Source organism: Plectrocnemia conspersa, unplaced genomic scaffold, assembly GCF_051122295.1.
Source record: "Plectrocnemia conspersa isolate PC_06_02 unplaced genomic scaffold, ASM5112229v1 ptg000002l, whole genome shotgun sequence".
NCBI lineage: Eukaryota > Metazoa > Arthropoda > Insecta > Trichoptera > Polycentropodidae > Plectrocnemia > Plectrocnemia conspersa.
The window spans coordinates 16,334,537-16,356,645 of NW_028277166.1; the positions used below are offsets into that span (position 1 = coordinate 16,334,537).

The following is a 22,109-nucleotide window of genomic DNA, read 5'->3' on the forward strand; positions in this document are numbered from 1 at the left end:
AACCTTATTATAGTGGAAAAGAATTACATAAAACGTGCCATAATGGAAGCTGAAATAGGAAATGTTGGTCCAGCGAATCCAAATATCTATATTATTAAGCCCAAAGTTCAGACCCTTAAGGGTTCTAAAAACCACAATAATGTTCTAAGGGCTAGGCTGAAAAGGCGTTAAGATAATTAGGATTCTAAAATGTGGGACCAAACATGTCTTTATTGTTTGGCGTTATGTGAGTGTAAATAATATTGAAAGATTTATAAATAAGATTAAATCTTGAATTTTATCATTTTAAGATTATTAAAATATATAAAAGATTTTTTGGAATATATAATCTTTACATTGTAATGCATTGTTTATTCAAAGAAAAATAAATAAAATATAAAATAATATTAATACATATATTTTCATTATTTTTAGTTATCCATTAATAATATCTCTAGAGTATTTTTATTGAAATATTAGCTTTCGATTTAGCTTTATTTTACGTTATATTCAAAAGCAAACTAAAAAAATTCTAGTTAACAATCAGTGACGTCAAAAAATTATTAAACCCTATAAAATAAAAATGATCATGTAGAAAAACGTAAGACTCGTATTAGTTGCTCTAATTTTTAATTAATATAAGTTTTATTACAATAAATCTAAATTTATTATGAACCTTTAAACTGGTTTAATTATATATAATAGAATTTAAAATATGTCTGATTTTAACAGAATGTGATTTAGATATTCGCATAAATTGTCATATCTAACATTGACTTACAACGTCACATATTTTTTAAATTTTTAATAACATTATTTTATAATAACACCATAAAAGATCTTCATTAAATATTATCTTTTCGCTATTATACAAATTAAAAAAAAAATACTATTATTTTACTTGGACGGTCGGCAATAGCATTTTTTTGTCACCATTTCATTTGTAGACGTATTTATTATTAATCTTAAACTTTCAAAGTCACTGTTTTTTCAATACATATCGATGGTTTTTAGTTTAAATTAGTAAACTTTACTCTTAGATCAAATAGCTCAGTTTTATATAACATGATAAATATAAAAATCTTATATCCCAAAATAATACAACAGTCATAAAAAAGCAGCTCAAAAAATTGTCACTAAAACAACAATGCACAATCTGAAATATCAGCTTTTTAGTTGTAGACATCAGGCGGGTACGACGAGATACATTCTCGTGTATTAAGTGACAAAAGAAGGTGAGAGATAAGGGCGTGCGAAATGCATGTAACACACGCCCTTATCTCTCACTCACTCTCGTCACTTAACACGCGAACGAGCGAAAGAGAATGTATCTCATAATACGCGCCTGGTGAGCATTAATATTTTGCTTGTAAAATATGTTTATTAATTTAATCAATACATTTTGAAAAAAACAATTAAACTAAAAAAGTAAAATAAATAAAGCATTTCAAAACAAACAAATATTCTAATATAGAAATCAGGGACCTTTGTTTGAAAAAATGTTGACTGTCACAGATTTATCAATTAGCGTTATTTTTTTAATCTGCTCTCTGATCTAAAATTCTTCATTTTTGCTTTTGAACAATCGAAGCTTACCGGAATTTAAATTATTTTAATTTATTTGAGAGGAGATTTATGCTTTCGTTCGGCGATTTTTCTACCCCGAGGCGACCAAGTGATTTTATCCTCAACGAACCCATTGTAAATATTTTGTTAGTCTCATTGAAGGCGATAAATCATTCCTCGATTCCTTTTGTAGTAGGGGCGCATTAAAAACGACGCTGTCTCTGTAATGTATTCACGCGAAATCCTGCTGAATATTTTCACCCAAACAGTAGGCCGAACACGATCGGAGATTTCCTCCGGATCGAGGGGTGGTCTAAGCGAAAATCTACGGTAGATATCTCGGGGAAGGAGGTGGGTGAAAGGTGAGATGTTTACAAGAACACAGAGAGGATAAATAAAACATGAGGAGGAGAAGCAAAGCTTCCACCGCCATCGGCTGATGTGATAAAAATATGGCAGACTGCCTCAGAGCACCAAACGTAACGATGTTTTCATTTTGTCACACACCGAACGTCGCACGAACCCCCTTCAGATTTTTTTACCTCATTTGGTTCGTTCAGTGGGATTGGTGAAAAGTATTATATAAATATATAGGAGGAAACTTTAGGTGTTCAGCCCCTTGTGACTAAATGAAAAATGTAAAAAAGTAAATTATTAATTACTTCCGATTTGGTGAGAGAGTTCTCAGCTTCGATTTTCGGTTTATTAGCAAAATCAAATTAAAATATACTCTTATATAACTAAAGCAAAGGGAACGAGGTCAAATCGAAGGACAAAGTAAAGTATACAAATTATAAGTGTACAACAATATTTTTGACATAATATTTGTATGTAAAATTACACGTCTTAAGTCGCTGACTATTGATCTAAAATACTTATGTATCCAAAATACATTCCTATATAAACTTTAGTGTTCGTGAATCGAAATTGGTGAATATTATATAATTATAATTTCAATCGATTCCAACTATATTTTCCTAAATCACGGATAAATATCGTGATGATAAATAAAATAGAGCTATGTTATATATATTAAGTAGTGAAATTATTTAATAATAAACCCATTAAAAATATCATATATGTATTTAACAAAAAATATAGATGTACAAAATCTGTACTACATATGATAAAGATATTAATTTTAGTGTATAATTGATTTAAGTTCAGTCGGTGCTCATTGGGATGCTCTATTATTTCACTGTAGAGATCCTTTGAGTGCCGTCGATTGTTAAACCTTTTACTAGTTTTGCATTGTAAAGTGTGAATAAAACCAAAATGAGATTTGAGGATGAGATGCAAAATGGATGCAAATTTAAGATCAGTGTCAATTACAGTTTATATAATATCTATATGCTTTATCCCTAACATAAAAAATCTATATTAATAATATTATTTTACAGAAAGATAAAATAACCCAATTTATAAATAAATTTACATGCTGATTTAATTGATATAATAAAGTCTCGATTTATTTATTTTTGTAAATATACATTTACTTTGTTTTAAAAACTTTTGGCATAATAATTAAAAAGTGTTTTTGAATATATTTCTATGATTGGCTTTAAAAGACTAGTGTTTTGCTGAATTTTGGACTCGACGTTATATTAATAAAATTTTAAATCAGAAAAGGTAAATTTATATTCTTAAAATCAGTCGATTTGATTAAGGCTTGTTGTATTTTTTATAACATACAACTCTTTTGCATTTATTACTTGACATATGTAAGTATTATTGGCGACTTTATGACCGACGCCGGATAATTAATGACTGTGAGACATCGTCCATCGCATTCACTCTTAGTCCAATATAACCTAACTAGTAAGGTCATGATGTTGTTATTTTAAATAAATTAAAATATGTATGTTTCCTAATCATTGTAAAAACGTCGTATATGAGTTGTATTTAGCCACATGGGAATAAAATGCGAAGAGGGCTTAAACGTCGTCTGGCATTGGCAATAGCTTTGACTCCGTATTTATTATATACGTGAACTTTTTTATGTGTACATATTATACATTTTCACCGAGGGTGTGTATTGTACACATCTGGGCCAGATGGCAAGGACGACAGCTTCTGATTTAATATCGTGGAGCTCTTTTATGGAAGCGTCGGGGAAGAGTCTCGGAAAAACGAATTTCTAAACGTCACTTGTCACTTACGTGCCAATAATAAAACGTGTCGAAACGAAGCGAGAGTGCCTCTTAGAACGTTACACGTGCAACGTGTGCCGAAAGTAATAAGCTAATAATTATTTTAGGAAATATGTAGCGTGCGTGTGTACAAACAAGTACGCTGAAAGTCTTAATGTGTTTTTTTTCAAATTTAAATTTATTTACATTTAGAATCTCGGCATATGTGGGCTTGCATTTTAATTTTTTGATCCACGCTACATCAGAAGAAACGAGTCAAATTAGTTTAAATATAAAACCTTTTTACTTTAAATTATACGTTACGAAACAAGCAACATAATGTTATTAAACCATAGTGACAATAATTAATCTAAGTACCACACGATTGGATAAAAATCTCAATACATGGAAATATTGCACGGACCACCTAATATTAAAGCACATCCGACCCAAGACGTACAAGTACCGCCGAAAATATTAACCTTTGTTTGAATAGGACGCGAGCAAGACAATACATTCTACCCTGCGCACATTACTATTGTTCTTCGACTCTGGAGTATTCATCAGAAATAGAAAAAAAATAAGGATAGTTAAGTATAAGAAAACGGATAGTTAAGTATAAATACTTATTAACTTATATATAAATACTAAAATATTCATCTTCAATATTTCTTGAACATTTAAACATTCCAATCTATCAATTGTCATAGGAATATTAATTCACACCTCCGTAAATAATTTCCCTCGCAAAAATAAAACTGTAAAGGGTTTCCTAAATGGAATAAAAAAATACATTTTAAGAAATAAATTTACCATAAGAGAAGCTTTTATCTCTCATGTCTATTAGTAAATGTTTTGTGACTTATTTATTGTCGCGACGAAGGCTACAGAAATTAAAAACTTATGTAGCTTGAAGCGAAAAAGTTAAATTGTTAATAAGCTCGCACTCACTTTTAAATGTCACCTCAGAATAAAAACCTCAATCACATACGTGTTCATCTAAATTTATGAGTGAACTTTGATTTGGAAATTCAATATCTCAACTAGACAACTACGATACAAAAGACATAATCGGATCATCCAGAAAGCATTACGAAAACGTATCACGACAGATCCCAACTGTTCTACCTAAATCACAGCCGACAATAATACAGCTCGATACGCCAGTGAAGACTTTTTTCACTCTACCGATTAATCTATATTTCTCTATATATATGTAGTAATATATATATTTATAAAATAAACTGTTACCGGTTTTTCGAACACTATTTGGCAGCAGTTACATTCCTTCGACTTCAAAATCCGAAAAATCAAACTTTAATGGGCATAAATATTAGGTAAGAGTAAAAAATATGAGCTGATTGTGCGAATATAATACATTATTTAAAACATTTTAAATGTAAAAATGAAGATGTTCAAGATCTATCAAATATAGTTTCAATTCCGAAACATTGCATAATTAGCAATAAAAAAATAGTAGATTTAACATATTTTACATTAAAATTCAGAAAAGAGTAGTATTTTGAAAAAATATTGTTTTTGTTATATTACCCTTTTTATGCACTGAATGTTGAATCATTTTTTAAAAAAAACACGACGTTTTGGAAATCAATCACCCGCTCTAATAACCTGACATGACACCAGCAGTTTTTCTCTTTTTAAATGTGAAAATTGTTCTCAACGGGAAACGATTTCAGAGCGCATAATAAATTAATAATAATGTGATTAACAAATAGAAATAGTTTTTAAAATTTTGTATGTGTGTATATTTAAAGTAAATAAATCGAATAATTTTCATTGACATTTATATAAAAAAAAAACATTTTTCGAAAATATATTTCAATTACGCGAAAAAACGCTTTCGATTCATTCATTCTGACGAGAAGATGAAAGAAAATAATAAAAGTAGAACTTTCTTTTTTTCGTATGACCGAAACACGAGCCGTAATCCGTTAAACGTCAGGAACAGATGAACTTTTGAGCGTGTGCGAGCGATTTCAATTTTCGTCAAAATCCAATCGAAACTTTTGGCAAGGGCCCGCGCGATCGTGTCAAATTTCATAATCGATTGACGTGAAACGTAACGTAAACGTAACAGTAACACCGTTGACGCGAACTTTATCGCCGTGAGAAAAAAGTAGATTAAAAAAATATATTTCAGCTAAATTTGCGAACTTAATAGCACACTGATTTTCAGATATCAAAGAGAAACAACTTGAAATACATTTTGGGTAAAAAAATATTTTAAAAGTTCATATATGTATATACATATTTTTAACTTATCTCATTTTAAATCTAAAAAATTAATATATTTTATATTAAACTACATAATGCGCCAGAAGAAATACCTGTTTATTTATTGCAATTTTAATAGCCATAAAGCCGGGCTTACACAACGCCAAGCATTTGCAATCTAGATATTTTATTAACAAATAATTTAGAATTGATCATTACTGAGTCATTTATTTTCCAAATACTATTCTGTGATAGGTGATACTTGATTAGAAATATTTTATAAATAAAGAACCTAGTCAAATACCACAAGTCTATATTACAACAACTCGTTCATTAAATATTAATAATAAATATAAAAGATCAGTGGCGATGAATTTACTGTTATCCAAATTTGGGACGAAAAACTCGATATGGGCTAACGTGTAAATTTTTAATTGTATTTTTCACATCAATATATTCCTTATAGACTACACAAGTTTACTTATAACATTGCCACATTAGCAATTATTTAAGGTTCTAATAAATAAATAATTTAAAATTCATACCTTATACAATTCCTTAAAATATATTCCACTAAGAATTATCAAAATAACACCACTTAATTTAGATTATGAAATAGAAAACACTGTTTTTAATCGCACAGTAGTATCACTAATTTAAGTATCACTTTTTATCGCACTACATATTTCAATAACATATTTAATACACACGCTATAAACTACTAATAATTAAGATTTTTCCGGTTGTTATTTTTATATATTTTTAATATGTACATAGAAAAAAACATATGAATATATATCATTATTCTTGTTTATTCTTTTTATAATATTAGCTATATTATTTTATTATTTTTAAATATATTGTGTACTCTATAAAGAGTAATCAAATGAATATTTATTATAAAGATATAATCTATTAGTTTTTTTTAAATATGATGCTCACAATCACAGAATTTCAGTTTAATTAAAATCAATATTACCATTTAAAATACGTATTTTAAGTTTGTGAAATATATTTAAAATAGGGGGGCATTTGGATTATTCATACCCGGGTGGCAAATACCTTAGTTTCGACTCTGGCATTGATATACCTTAAAATTGATATTTTCTTAGTCTGTATAATAATAATACTATGTTTATTTTTTACCATTGCAACGAAGTTACCAGCTAGATCCCGAGGGTTTTAATTGAAATAAATAAATAAATAGTTAATTTAATATATTTTGCGCGTGAGAATAATATTTTTGTATTTTAATAAATATGACAATATTAAAATATATTATAAATCAATATTAAAATATATTATAAAGTAAATAAATAAATATTTAAGTACCACTGAAAACACTACTCTTTATTTTGAAAGGATGCGCAATAGACTATATGTTCTACCCTACGCATAATACTATTGTTACGCATAATACTTCGATTGCGGATCGCCGGAGTGTCCATATGGACACTTCAACGTAAATTACTCCTACTTATTTTATTACACTTTACACAAATAGTCTGTCTGATGTAATCTAATCCAATAATAATAAGGAATCAAATAAATTATTGGAAGCTTTTTTTTTAATATTGCACAAAACTTGCATTAATTTATCTAACCCGTTTATAATAAACAACATTGTCAAAGAAAGCCCCCGTGAAAACGGTTCAATATGCAAAATTTAATTAGCGCAGCGCAGCCACTGAATGGACAATAATTAATCATCTTATTAGCATATTGCGTATAGCCTTTAACGAGCTTCGCGCTTAATTAAAACGAACCTATGGCGCTAGCACGCTTATTACCTTAAACGTGCGCCAATTTCGGCAAAATCCAATTCGGAAATATTTAATTTCGTAAACACCCCTTACCTGAAAGGGCCTGTCCCGGTTTAGAGGAGCATAATCTGGGGATTTAGCGAGCATAATCTCGCTTGCCGATTTGTTTTACACTACTTCCGGGTCAAAAACTAATTAAACGTTTTTATAAAGTCGATGTCCGTACAAACAACACAAATATCTAAATTCATTATTTAATCCATACAAAAAACAATGGAAAATATATATGCCATTGCAATATTTTGCGAAAAACATATTAATTTATGAAGTAAACTGTTATTTTAAGTTTGTTCGCGGTCGATTTTTAATACTATCAAACTTTAACTTATTTACTACAACTAAGTTCGTTTTATATAAGGTGTTTCCTATATACAATGGAGGTTAGCACGTGGATAAAGTTCAACTAGCTTTGTCCACACTATGACTTATCTTTCGTGTTCGAAAGAATTTTCACAAACGGTGAAAAATATCTGAGTTAAGCTTAAAATTTTTGCTGAAGTTAAACTTTAGTTAACGTTGAATTTTTTAACAGAAAGAAACCTAAATATAAAAAATAATATTATAGCTTGTGCTATAATTGCATATTAGCTACCTCATTTTTATTTAAGGGCGAGAAATATAATATTTTTGCTATATAAACATCTGGTGCTTCTCTTTAGTAAAAGCTTTTAAGCTTACGTCCTATACGAAAAAATGCGTAAACATCAACTTTATTATTACATGCTGATAAAAGCTGCTACAGACAGACTTTCGGCTGGTATTAAAATTAATAATAACCGTGCAATATTCAACAATTAAAAACAATTTATTATTTTATAATTATTAATTAAATTTTATATGAACATATATTCCTTGCGCTTTTATGAAAGAAGTCAACATTGTTCACGAGATAAACAATACACATCTCACAAAAGTTTTAAAGAGAATAATGTACAAAGCGTTGCAAGAAGTAAGAATTTTCGAGCTCAACGGAGACAGCCATTTACAAAATATATTATTTCGTATACATTACACGGCGAGATAAAAATTTCATAACACTAAAAATGTACATACATATAATACATGTAACACTTTTTATCCACACGTATACAATTTCCTGTGAAGCTAAAATTATATTATTTAAAGTATCAAATTTACATTTCTATATCGTATTTATATTTGTATATCAATATTTATATTATAAAACTCTTAATTTATAAAATATAACTCTTAATCTACAAAAACTTGTATATACAAACTTATTCACATATTCAATCATTGTCATCTTTTTTTTCATATTTTTTTCCAATAATAAATGAAATAGGTACAATAATTATAATACGTGAAACAAAAATTTCCCCCCTCTCTCCCCCCCACGCTTTTGGCAGTCCCGTGCGCAGTGTGGAACATATTATCTATCGCGCATCCTTTCCAGACAAAGGGTAGTTTTTAAAAGACTTACTTATTGACTTGAGAGTTGAAAGCGTAACTTATGGTAAATATACAACATATCGCAATATCACAAACATAGCATCCTAAAACCCTATATATGTTGACAAAAAGAAATGATTCAACTAAAACTTTTTGATGTTAAATTATAAAGGATATGGTGTATAAAAAATTAGGTGCAGCCAGGAACAAATTATAGATAATTAAAAAAACAGTAAAAATTTTACATTTCTTGCATACACAAAACAAACAAAAGTCTTTTCCTTTATAAGTCCTGAAAGCTGGCACCACTGGTTATATTCTGCAACAATTTTAATTTTTCACAGCATCCGCTCCGTTTAACGATGCTTTAGCATATTCGAATGTCGCGCAAAGCCTTCGCGTCGAAAGCAGCCGAGAGGAAGCAACATGAAGCAGGAAATAGAGCAGACGAGGAGTGCAGAATGCCAACTTGCAACTATGTATCAAAGTAAACAACTTGGAGCAGGTGCAAATATGTTACGGGGACTAACAATTTACAACCGCGCCAGGATCAATACTATGTATGTACATACAAATGTGTCCAAAAATAGACAATGTTTGATTGTAGTACGACTAGAAAGTGTCTCAAAGCTTTCTTACCTATGTAAGACGAGGAAATCGGCTAGATTTACATATCAATCGTCGGTAATATTGTGCTTCTGGCATAAATTATGCGCCAGCTAAATTGATCGTCTTTGGAGCCAACCACGAGGCGTTGGGCCTTTGGGAATAATATCGTATTAGCTCATTGCTTCTCGGTCTGTATTATATTATATATTCATATCAAAGATGATGTTATTATATGGAGTACCGCAAAAGTATGTTAAACAGTGAAATTCGATCATAATTAAATATACACTATTTGCATGATTACTCTATGATCGTATCGTAGTGATACATAATAGATTAAAATAGATTTTTTTATATTTTTTCTGTTAAAATTGCACTGTATAACTTATTTTAAACTTCACATGTATGAAAAAAATACATCGTACACTATTTGTAATTTTTTTCAGCAAAATCTCGTTTCATAAAATCATTGATCTACTGATTAAAATATTTTTAACACTCTCACTTTGATAAAATACTCAGCACATTTGAGATCAATAATTATAAACAACGTATTTTTAATAAATTTAACGCCTAATTTTAGACTTTTGGTTTTATTTAGGATTATCCATAATTTTATTATTTATTTTAAAATACAAAAGTTAAAATATATTTTTGTATATAAATAGTCCTATTTTATACCAATTGTTTGACACAAATATTAAATTGTCTAATACTTATTTACAGAGAAAAAACAATTTTTAATGACTGATTGTGAAATATAATTATAAGAAGTATATATATTTTACAGCTAAACCTTAAGCTTTCGTTTTAATTATAGATTATCCATGCTTATTTTAAAATAAAAAATCCACAATAAGATGCTCATCCATAATTTATTTTTGTACTAACAATTTTATTTATATATTTTTCGGATAATCTTAGTTTCACAAAAATCTAATTATTTGATTTATATTTTATATAGTAATGCAAGTAATGTACTGATAGATAATAGGGAATAATAACTAACGATTAATTATTATAAATATTTAGAAAGAGTGTATTTTTCATTTATTTAAACTTTGTTTTCAGGCTTTTTATTTTATTATAAATTATGTACAAATATATTATTTACTTTAAAATAAAAAAATACTCGAAAAATATGCTAATCTCCAATGTATTTTTGTATAAAACTGAATATGAAATATTTTATCATTTCTCAACATTTTTTGCCACAAAGTGATGCATTGATAGTTATTCTATGGTAAAAGCAATAATGATTGATTGTAATATATATTTAAAAAACATACTTTAAAACAATATAAAGCTTAATTTTAAGCTCTTGATTATATTATATTTTCCATAAATATATAATTAATTTTAAATAAAATATTCTCATCCATTATGTATTTTTGTATAAGCAAATTTATCGTTTTAACATCTAATTTTGTAGCCTTATTTTATATTATTTTTTGACACAAAAATTAAATTATTTTATCTATATGTTAAGGGTAACGCTGGTAGTTATATTATGGAAAAATCAATAACATTTTCAATTAACACATTGTAAGTAAATCAGATTATTATATATTTGTACAAAGACTTTAATTTAATCATAGCGAAATAAATATTTTAAATACGTGTCATGCTTAACCGTAAAAATTATAAAATTTACTAAAATGAATTGCTTTTTTAGCAAAAGTCATAATAATTTTTTTTTATACTTGCTGCAAGTGAGTATCTTATTTTTTATTTACAAAAATGTCATTAAAAAATTAATTAACTATAATTAAAACAAGAAAATGTTCCTTGGATCTAATTTTTGAACAGTTTTTTAACGTTTTCTGGAACCACATAATTTCGCTAGAGATGCAAAATCGTAAAACAACATTTCTAAAAAAAATATAAGATGTCCTATCACATATTTTCTTATTTCAAATGAGTGCTTTTAAAAAATCCCTTCCTATCTCTAAGCGCTAGGGATAGCAACAGTTTTGTACACGCCAAACAGCTTTTGGGTCGTCGACGACAATAGAGAAGACAGCACACTTTCTTTGGCCCGGCACTAAGATTCCTTTAAGCTTTTGGCTTATCACTGAGTGCTCGTCTTCGGCCGGGCTTCCCCATTAAAGACTTCACTGGCAACCGAAATTACATATTTTTCTTTTTAAATATGTTCTTCTCATGTTACAGATAACATAATGTGGTTTTATAACGTCAAAATGTTTTCTTGTGCATGACCTTATAACATTAAAAGTATTAAACACATATGGTGTATAACATATAATGCTTAAAGGGGCGCAAAAAGTAAGACCCTAAAGGAAAAGCAACTTATATAATTGGAGTCTTGACAGTTTTTTTATAGAGCGATGCTAAATACACTACGTTTAATAATTAAGCTTTATATTATTTTATAGTGCCATATACATGTAACAATATATTTGCGAAACAATTTAAGTGTGATTCTTTCGCAATGCTTGGCAGCTTTTATTTATGTATTTTATGATATAGTATCGATTTTTAATATCACACTTGTGTGGCAAATTATCAAGGAAGCTTAGAATATATCCACCAGTAGAAAGGCAATATAACTGGACTTTTCAATGCGTTATTTGCTGCGTATGTTGACGAAAGATTATTTAATATTACAACAAACACTACCAACAGGCCTCCAATATCATCTGCTGTACAGTAACTGTGTCATAAACTTCAACAATGAAAAATACATTTTTTTACGAATAATCATGAGTTTTAACTGCAGTGAGTCAATGCAGTATTTACGCCCCTTTGACAATTTCATAGTTTCATGAACACATAATGCCGTTTTAGTACTATAATTGTATTAAGCACGCTTAAACACACAAATTCGCAACAATCGAAATCACGCGCGTATTAATTTTTCAATGAATTTTTTTTCTGTGTAAAAAACGCAAACAATTGGACGTTTGCAACGGACGGCCCAGTGTAAACATCCGCTCGGATTAAATTAATCCTGGCGGGTTCAAAACTAACCACGTTCACTATATATCAAATTGTGTCGTGATAACACGTTCGCGTCCCCAGGGATTCCTTTGAATCTCGTGCAAAAGCGAACCGACATAAATGTATGTGTATGCAAACATTCCGGCGGTCGCCCTTCAGCATGTTGCCGACCTTTGAAATTTCCCTTGATTAAATTTTCCAAATTGTAAAAATATTATGCCGCTCTAAGAAGAGTATTTAACACAGTCGACCCTCGTTTAAAGTCGATGATTCATGCTTAGAAGAGTGGCGTGAACATTTACGCAACTATGTTCGAACGTCAGTTACAATAACGTCACAACTAAAAAACTGTAAAATTCAATCATATGTAGCTGTGTAAGATTACTTTGCTAATTTATAATTTGATAACTGAGGTCGGTCGACAAGAAGCTTAATAAATATTTTTATTATCAAAGTTTTATTTATTTAATCATCTTCACAGTATAAGTATGCTGTAAAGATGAAGTAAATTAAATAAAAATAGATATCTTAGTAGATGGTTTATAAATGTCAAGTACAAACTAGAATTGTTTATTTTGCAACAAAAAATGTAAATATGTATTTTCAAATAATAATTTAAAACATAATTTAGTTAATTCAGACACGTTAATAATCTTGTACTTTAATTATAATATGAAACAACCATATTTTAAATATGTTTATTAAACAAATATTTTTTTATTAGTGTTATAACGTAACTCTAACGCAAATAAATCACCCTGCCGCCAACCATAACGACAGCTGACTACCGAGGTCGGTCGACAAGAAGCTTAATTATTATTTTTATTACGAAAATTTTATTTGCGCAATCTCATTATTTTATTGCGATTTTAGCTACACATTTAAACAGTCTATCGCTTATCTCTAAAGAGTTTTACGAAGTGTATGCCTTTTTATATTAGGCGATTAAGAAGTCAAAATCCTCCGTTTTTGGAGTACAGTGCCATACTATAAAGTTTAAAAATGTCGTTTATTTACTACCATTCGTACTTTAAGAAGAAGAAATCGTCATAGATAAATCCAGCCACACAATTTTTGTGACAATTCTCGGAAATGAAAGCTCCGTATAACGCATAAAAAACATGATGATTAGCATACGAAAGGAAAATATTTTTATTTTTAAAATAAATATCATTTCTTAAAATTATTACGTCATCCACGGTGCTACATAAAAATAAAACGGTTAAAACTTCAGTTAACGGTGAGAACAACGAAAACGAAAACAATCGCCAGCCCACGCAACCGTTCGAGGAATTCATAAAATTTTGTCGCAAATTAAATTTTGCGCTAACAACGAAATCCTATTACACGCGAAGAGCGGTGAGGAATTAAAAATGCTTTTAAGAAATTTTAATTATTCGCCAAATCGCAAATGAACATTAAGGGAATTTTTTGCGCTGCGTAAAATCGTATTAAGTATTTAAAATATACATTTTCCGAATCGGTATGTGTATGTACTACACCACACAATTTATATGGAAATATAAAAGTTTATTTTCTGTCTGTATGTCCATTGTATATTTTTTCGAGAATTCTTTAAATGTATATCTTTATTAATAACAATTAATAATTATGGAATATGCCGCCATTGCTAACAGAGGTCTGGTATCTTTTTAACTGAACCATAGCAAGCGACTTCCGGTCCCTGCTATAAATTTTCGATGAACTCGCGTGCCGGCCAGCTAACCCGTGCAAAATTAATTATCAGCGTCTTTCGCGCACATAAATTGTTTATTTACTTGTGTACTATAAATTTAATAAGCTTTCGAAAATGACTGTCATTACGAGCCTTTCATTGACTTGCAAAGGAAAGTTTAATAAGCTTAGCGCCACACAAAGGGGTGACGACAGGAGCGATGGCAACTTATGAAAATTCGCTCAGAAACCCATTTGCGATTTTGACCGAAATTAAGGGGTCAAATCCGAAGACATTGCCAAAACGATAATGCAAATACCGTTTGTGCATTTATTATTATTATTGGAAAAAAACAAACTAAAACTATCCTTTTATCAATTTGTGTAAATATTCGAAGTCGAACAATTTAAAAAATGACAAGAATAATCTGATACTTTTATTATAATATGAAATAAGTATATATTAAAATATTAAAATATATTAAAATATATTATATCACTGTAACATGTCAAAAATGTGATGATGAATCCACCGCAAAACTTTATTTTCACCGTTGAGAAGAAAGCAGAAACTATTACAAAAGTCTATAAAAGTCTATAAATTCCAAAGTCTATAAAATGCAAAAAAATAGTTTGTATATATATAATATTATATACCTATTATTAAAATTTCAATATATTTATATATTTTCAGAAAAATAATAAATTAAATTAGTTTATATTTTACACAAAAGAATATTCAATTATATTGAAGTAGGAAAATTAAATAATAGATAGGTGGAATTAAGTGTAAATTTATTAAAAATGTCTTCCTCTTTTGGATGTATAATAAATAACTTAGCAATGTCATAATGTTGATACATATGCTATAAAAATCTCACATCACCTAAACATCAAATAATCATAAAAAAGCCTTACAGGAAAATTTTATAACTCCATAACATCCCTGTCACTGAAAGAAATTCTAGTTTTTTTACCGACCTGTCAAAAAAATAATGTGTATGTAAATGAACTTGAGTCCTTAAAAACAGAATATAATAAAAACCAGATAAATTTATAAGATCCAGCAAATTTTATTTCAGTTAATTTAGTTATACAACAGAGTTTCTAATTTTTACTGTGAAGTTATTGAGTCATTTTTTATCATACTCTATTTGCTTTTAATTATTATAAATATTTTGTGAGATTAGGAAGGGCTCGAAAAATATATTCTAAGATGATTTATTGCAATTTGAATTATAACAATTAACGAGTTCTTAAAATTATGTTTATTATTTATTCTAAATTTACTACTGTTATTATTTAAAGTTTGTGAACAAAATATAATGATGAGATAAAAAAATATAATAAACAATGCCATCAATAACTGTATAGCCCTATAAATTATTTTGATATGTTGGAAACAGAACAAAACACTTAATCACGTACATAAACTCCGGAAAAACTACGAAAAAGTGTCGTCTTTGAGTTATTTTTTACAACTTTTTCTCTTGCTCTACTAATCGCAAACTTGAAACAAATACCGTGACATAATACTCAGACATTTTCTTGATCATTTGTAAAAATAATAGTTCAATAACAAAAGGTAAATATATGTTCTTAGAAAAACAATTAAATTAAATATTGCACAATATTATATTAATAACGTAGATATACGCCATAGATTAAAATTGAAGTGGCCTCGTAAACCAATTATTGACAATAGCGACAGGATCCGGATAATTAGCGATATTTCCTATGGAGTTCAAGTTTCAAAATTGCCGAGAAATTATCTGATACATATTTTATAATATAATGCATATCTAAAAAGTAGGAATTTCGCGTATTTATTCGTACATTAATAGAGATAAATTCGAGTTATGGTTCATCGTCCTGTTTTAACCTTTAAACAAAATTTACACGCGATCGGTTACTATGTATATAACAGTTCAAATAATATTTGTGTAATATTATAATAACACCAGCAATGCAGTGCTATGGTAATCGTTTCCGCGATAAGGCTAGGCCAAGGGTATTCGATGTCTGATGCATATTTCTGTTTAAAAAACAGGTCAAGGTCAAAAATTCTGAATAATTAAAACCCGACATACATTCGTCAGATAATGTATAATATTAATTATTAATAATATATTGGATTTGCTAATCTACGAGGCAACGGGTTACATAAAAATAAATTATGTTTAATTTAAACATCGATTACATAAATATGTTTTTACAATAATAATACCAGATGACAGTGAGGAACCGACAGCTAGTATAATAATAAATATATCAAAAGGTCTTATGAATAAATAAATTTAAAACCACATTTAAAGACAACGTCTCAATTAAAAATATTTATAAAATTAACCAAAACGTTATATAATAAATTGCGCCACCCCTGATTTGGTCAGAGATCGTTTTCCACTTTATGACACTCGTTAGCGCACTCAGTTGAAAATAATTTATAAAATGTATGTCTTATTTATAAACTGGTATGCTTATGACAAATTAAAATTTATTTTTTTATAAACATAATTTAAAATAATTTTATTTTATTATTATCTTTTTTGCGGTTCAAAAAAAATATTTCTTATCGTATTGTTACTGTACTTATTTTCACTGCGGTGCATATTTTTTAATAAATCAATTTTTAATAGATTTAATAATTTTGGCCGAAAATAAAACTTGGTCCGCTTGATCTTAAATGGAATGGCAAATTATATCATGTAATCCATCAAGAAGATTTTTTTCAATTTTAAGTTTTATTAAAGTCATATCCTTGGGGTTGGAAAATATAATGTGCATATTTTTTAAATAGCTGAAATAGTTTTGGCCGAAAATAATCTTAAATAGATTAAATAGTCAAATTATACCATGTTACTTATTAAAAATATTTTTTTCCAATTTATTAATGGATAGTGTTCTTTAAGTCATATCTTAGGGTTGAAAAATGTAATATTATAGAATTAAATCTTAAATCGATGAATTAAAACTTTAGGAATTTTTCGACGTTTAATGATATATCATGTATAAAACAATATTCCATATAATAGAAAATTCACTAAAAAATGACACTACATTATCAATAAAAAAATGATAAATAATAAAAATTGCATTATTGAAAATAAATGTATATAAAAAACATTAAAAAAATAAAGTAAATATTTTACGAACAACAAAAAACTAAAATTTAACATGTTTATAAATATTTATCTGTAAATTAATATTTATCATAGTATAGTGATATTTATGTCAAAGATAGCTATAGTCTTATTACTGAGACTATTTATTTTTGAGTTTCTTAATGTGTGCAAGGTTTTTAATAGGTTTTTAATATCATAAAAAAATATAACTAATTATCACCATAAATATTTTATTAATGTAACATTTTCTATGAGCAGTGTAATTAACGTATTCGGTTAACGTGTAACATACTCAGTAGTCTTCAATTAAATGTTCAAACTAATGACGGTCTAATCCGATCCGGATTAAGTCAAATATCGAACGTTAAGCGACAATTACGAAATCGATACACAAACATTAGGTAAATAATATAAAATGCATTTTCAAAGGTATACCTGTATGCGTCTGATGCAGACGTGTGAATAGGCGCTTATGTGTCAATTAATCACTTGTCTGCGTCGATCGTCAATAGACGAATTTATTTGTTTTATTACTACAATTATTTTATGTTCACAACGACACAACGATCACAACGCGAACGTATAAGGGAGCGTTTGAAGCTATAGAGCCACAATCACACGTGCGACGACAGCGGCGTCCGCCGTCGAACTGGCGGCCGGCGTCACGCGTGCTCACGACGCCACTGTTTATGTTCGCATATCCAACGCGGAATGCCCGCAAGGGGTGGCTCTACAAAAAAAATTTTGGTGGATATGTAAGCTTGCAAACTTTACATTACATTAGAACCTTAGGAAAATTATGAATTTAAAGTATAGAAAAATATATGTATTTTTATACAAATCAGGCATGCAACACAAAGGTTTAGCAGTAACTTTAAATGAAAATATTCGATCAATTATTCGAATATTTAGATAGTTGAAAATCGGGCGTATAATTAGAATAATCGAATATTCGACTAAGAACCATATTTGCACCACTACAGGCGTTAACCTATTTTTTTTTCATTATTATTAATTTTTTCATCATTTAAATAATTTTCAATGTGACATATATTTTTTAATTATAAAATATTATTACAGCGTATAATTAATTTATGTTCTTATTTAAGTTATTTATCGCAATATGCATCCGTGAGATAAAGAAAATCTAGGAAATCTAATCTGTGATAATCAATAAGAATTATGAATATATAACGATAAAAATTTAAAAACATTGCGGTCCAAATGGGATTCGAACCCAAATTTTTAGATATTAGGCAAATTATACCACTGGTTAATACGGTATCAAGTGTGAATTTTTAATAATATCTAATTTTATGTTTAATATATCTGGCATTAGTTATTAGTTATTTAAATACATGAAATACTTTATAATAAAAGAATAATTTTTTTAAGAATATTACCCACAACTTTTTTTTAATTTCCTTGTAGCCTAAAAGTCGTAATCCTAATGCGTTACAACGGAGTAAATCTATAGCAACTGAATAAATTAATCAGATATATTAAATAAATACAATAGGTACTAATCACTATTAAAAATTTTAAAGAATAAATGTAAATTTTCATTTGATGCCAATTTTTAATAATAGAGTATTTTTGTTAATTTAAATCAAGTTTGCTGCCGTGGCTTGAACCCGCGGCGTCTGAGTTACCAGTCTAGACCTTTTGGGCTACGTTATTTGACTTTATATCCTTATTAGGACTTTTCATTATTTTCATTATAATACAATTGTCATTTGTTTTAATTTTTATACATGATATATTTTAAAATACAGGAAAATATTATGGAAATATTTACTTTACAAAACAAATAGAGACTTGAAAAAGAGTTTCCTCTTTTGTCCTTACTCTTAGATGTGAGATTGTCTTATTAACTTTGTATAAAATAAAGTAATCAATTATATTTTAAAAACAATCGTGAAGGAATAAACTTCCCATCAAAGAGAAAAAACCGAAAACCGAAGCCCCTCTTTTTTATTATGTATGATATGTTTTAGCTCACCCAATATTATTTACTTTCATAAATAAATTAAAGTATCTGCAACATATATTTTTCATTACTAGACGAATAATTTAATCTAAGGATTAGCACAGCTGTATATATATTTATTGGGCGTGATATTTAGCAAAAGCACTAATGATGTTAATATTACAAATATATACATTTTATATAGTACATACATTAACTAGGCAAAAAATGTCAAGTATGTACCAAATTTTGATTCAATGACTACAATGTGAGCAGTTTTATAACCAAACCCTTTATTTTAAAACTAAAAAGTTTTATAACCTCATCATTTTAAAATATCGATATTGAAAGCTATAACGCTCGGGTATGTGTTGGATTATTTATAATACCTTAAATTTATATTTTTATTATTTATTTACAAATAAAAACTGCGTCTTAATTTACACTGTGGCTTTTAAAGTATCAGATTGATATTAAAAACGTATTCTAGTGCACGAACGAAATGGTAACATTCTAATTAGTTTTTGAAGAAGATTGGCACCTATCCAAGTTATCTAGTAATAATTTTTTATAATGCAAATTAATTTTATTTATTAAGTAAAATGAGTATGTTAAACTGAAAGTGAAATATTTTAAAATAAAAATTTTATCATAAAAAAAATATTTGTGTTAAAAATTTAAGAATTAAGTAATAACAAATATATAACAATTATTAGTATAAAAAATTATCACATTTTTTTATAGCAAGTAAACATCTATACAAATATTATATATTATTTTAATAAATAGCTCGAAGTATAATAGATCACATTAATAAAACAACGTCAATCAGGCATAATATGAATCGTAATACAACTACACCTAACATGTTTATAAAAAAAAACTTACACGACAATTCTTAGGTATTTGAATCGTCACTATTTGTACACAAGGAAAAACGTTTAAATATTAAATATTTAAAAACGTATTTTGCATCAAAAAGCAATAAGATAGCAATATAAATTTAACCAGTAAATTCCAGTGATCTTTAGATATGTTTGTTGATTTTTAAAAATATTATTAAAGCACGTGATCGAGTACGCAGAATACTGTAAGCTAAATATTTAATTTATCGTATTTTATTATTTAGTTTAGAAGGCAACAAATAATATTTCTAAAATGGTTTTCATCAAAATCATAAAAAAATTAAATGCCACATATGTTATCAGAAGTGAAGTTTCATATAACCTTAGCTTGCATTATAATATATTTATACTAAACATAATAAGACTATTCATCAAATTTATGTTCAGAGATAAAGAAAATATGTATTACATATTCATCTAAATCAAATCTCAGCTTATGAGATACTACTTTGATACGCGGCCGATTCCATTTTATATATTTTTAATACATTTTCTCGTCACGTACCTCTTTTACGTGTCTATTATCTTCACTTAGATTTCCCTTACGTTTTCCTATTTGACATGTCGTTAATATAGATACGTTTAATCGAATGCCGTGTTGATTGATTGCTAATGAAACTGTGAATGTAAGTGGAATGGACCGGCCTGGGAATGAAATTCTTGGCCACTGTCCAAAGCCAGGGGCATACCGGGAACTTTCGACGATAATTTTTTTTATATCTACAAAAAATAATAGTACCATTACATAGGATAATCTGGGCCGTAAAAGAAATTTGCAAAAGGTCGATGTATTATTATATATAATAATATATAATAGATTTCTCCAGCGGAAGACGCTCGTAACGTTTGTTGGGATCCATTATGATTTTTTTGTGCTCCGACAAAGTCCAGATTCGATTTTCGGTTAATATTTTTCTGAAAGGTTACTTAATGGAATATTTTGACGGACAAATCACAAAATATATACTATTCTATAGGTAAATAAAATTTAATAACGTCTTTGAAGTGAATCTTTCGGACAATAAAAACCTAATTCAATTTTAATCTAAGTTAGTTTGTGATGTACGTTTGTTTAAATATCCATTACGTATTTTAAGGACTACTTGTTTAACACGTGACCATTTCGATAATATTACATGACAATTTATCATTGAATTTCTGTTAACACGTGTTAATTAATTCGAATGCGAATATTGACTTTGGAAATTAAGCCATGAAACTGAAATTCGTAATATTAACAGCAGTGTTTATATAATGCATTTGGAATTATCTGGGTTAATGGAAGGAAGAGGAAATTTATTCATAATGTATCGCCTAATGTCGCACTAGATTTTCTCGCTATTATTTTATCGTACTCTACGAACTAATTCTTGTAAATTATACTAAAATGTCGGAACAGTTTAATGCTTTGCTGTGATTAACATGGTTTAATATTCATCGCTTAAATGAAGCTCATTAAAAATAATATATATATAGTAGGTATATATATTTTTTTTAATTAAACATTTATATGCATAGTATTCAAATCTTTTTATGCCTTGATTATAATAAATTGCAATATATTTAATAAATAGTTTTATGTTGAAATTAGAGAAATTATTATAATTTATTTTATATAAATTCGATTTTAAAACTGAAATAAAAATCAACCTTTTCACTTATAGTATCAAATCAATACGCTTTTACTAAACTTATTATAATATAATATTTATATATACAATTTC

At 28.0% G+C, this 22,109-nt stretch overlaps 1 protein-coding gene and 1 long non-coding RNA gene across 4 annotated transcripts in view; one reads left to right on the forward strand and one right to left on the reverse strand.

Annotated features, from left to right (window-relative positions):
* The window catches only part of LOC148237852 (spondin-1-like), a 158,359-nt gene extending 140,163 nt beyond the window's left edge, over window positions 1-18,196 (reverse strand). For all 3 annotated transcript variants that reach the window (XM_088205724.1, XM_088205727.1, XM_088205725.1), the window contains exon 1: window positions 17,947-18,196. The gene's annotated coding sequence lies outside the window, so the exon portion shown is untranslated. The remainder of the gene's footprint in view (window positions 1-17,946) is intronic.
* Window positions 1-22,109, forward strand: part of LOC148237850 (uncharacterized) — a 252,044-nt gene that overhangs the window by 162,411 nt on the left and 67,524 nt on the right. The window lies entirely within an intron of this gene.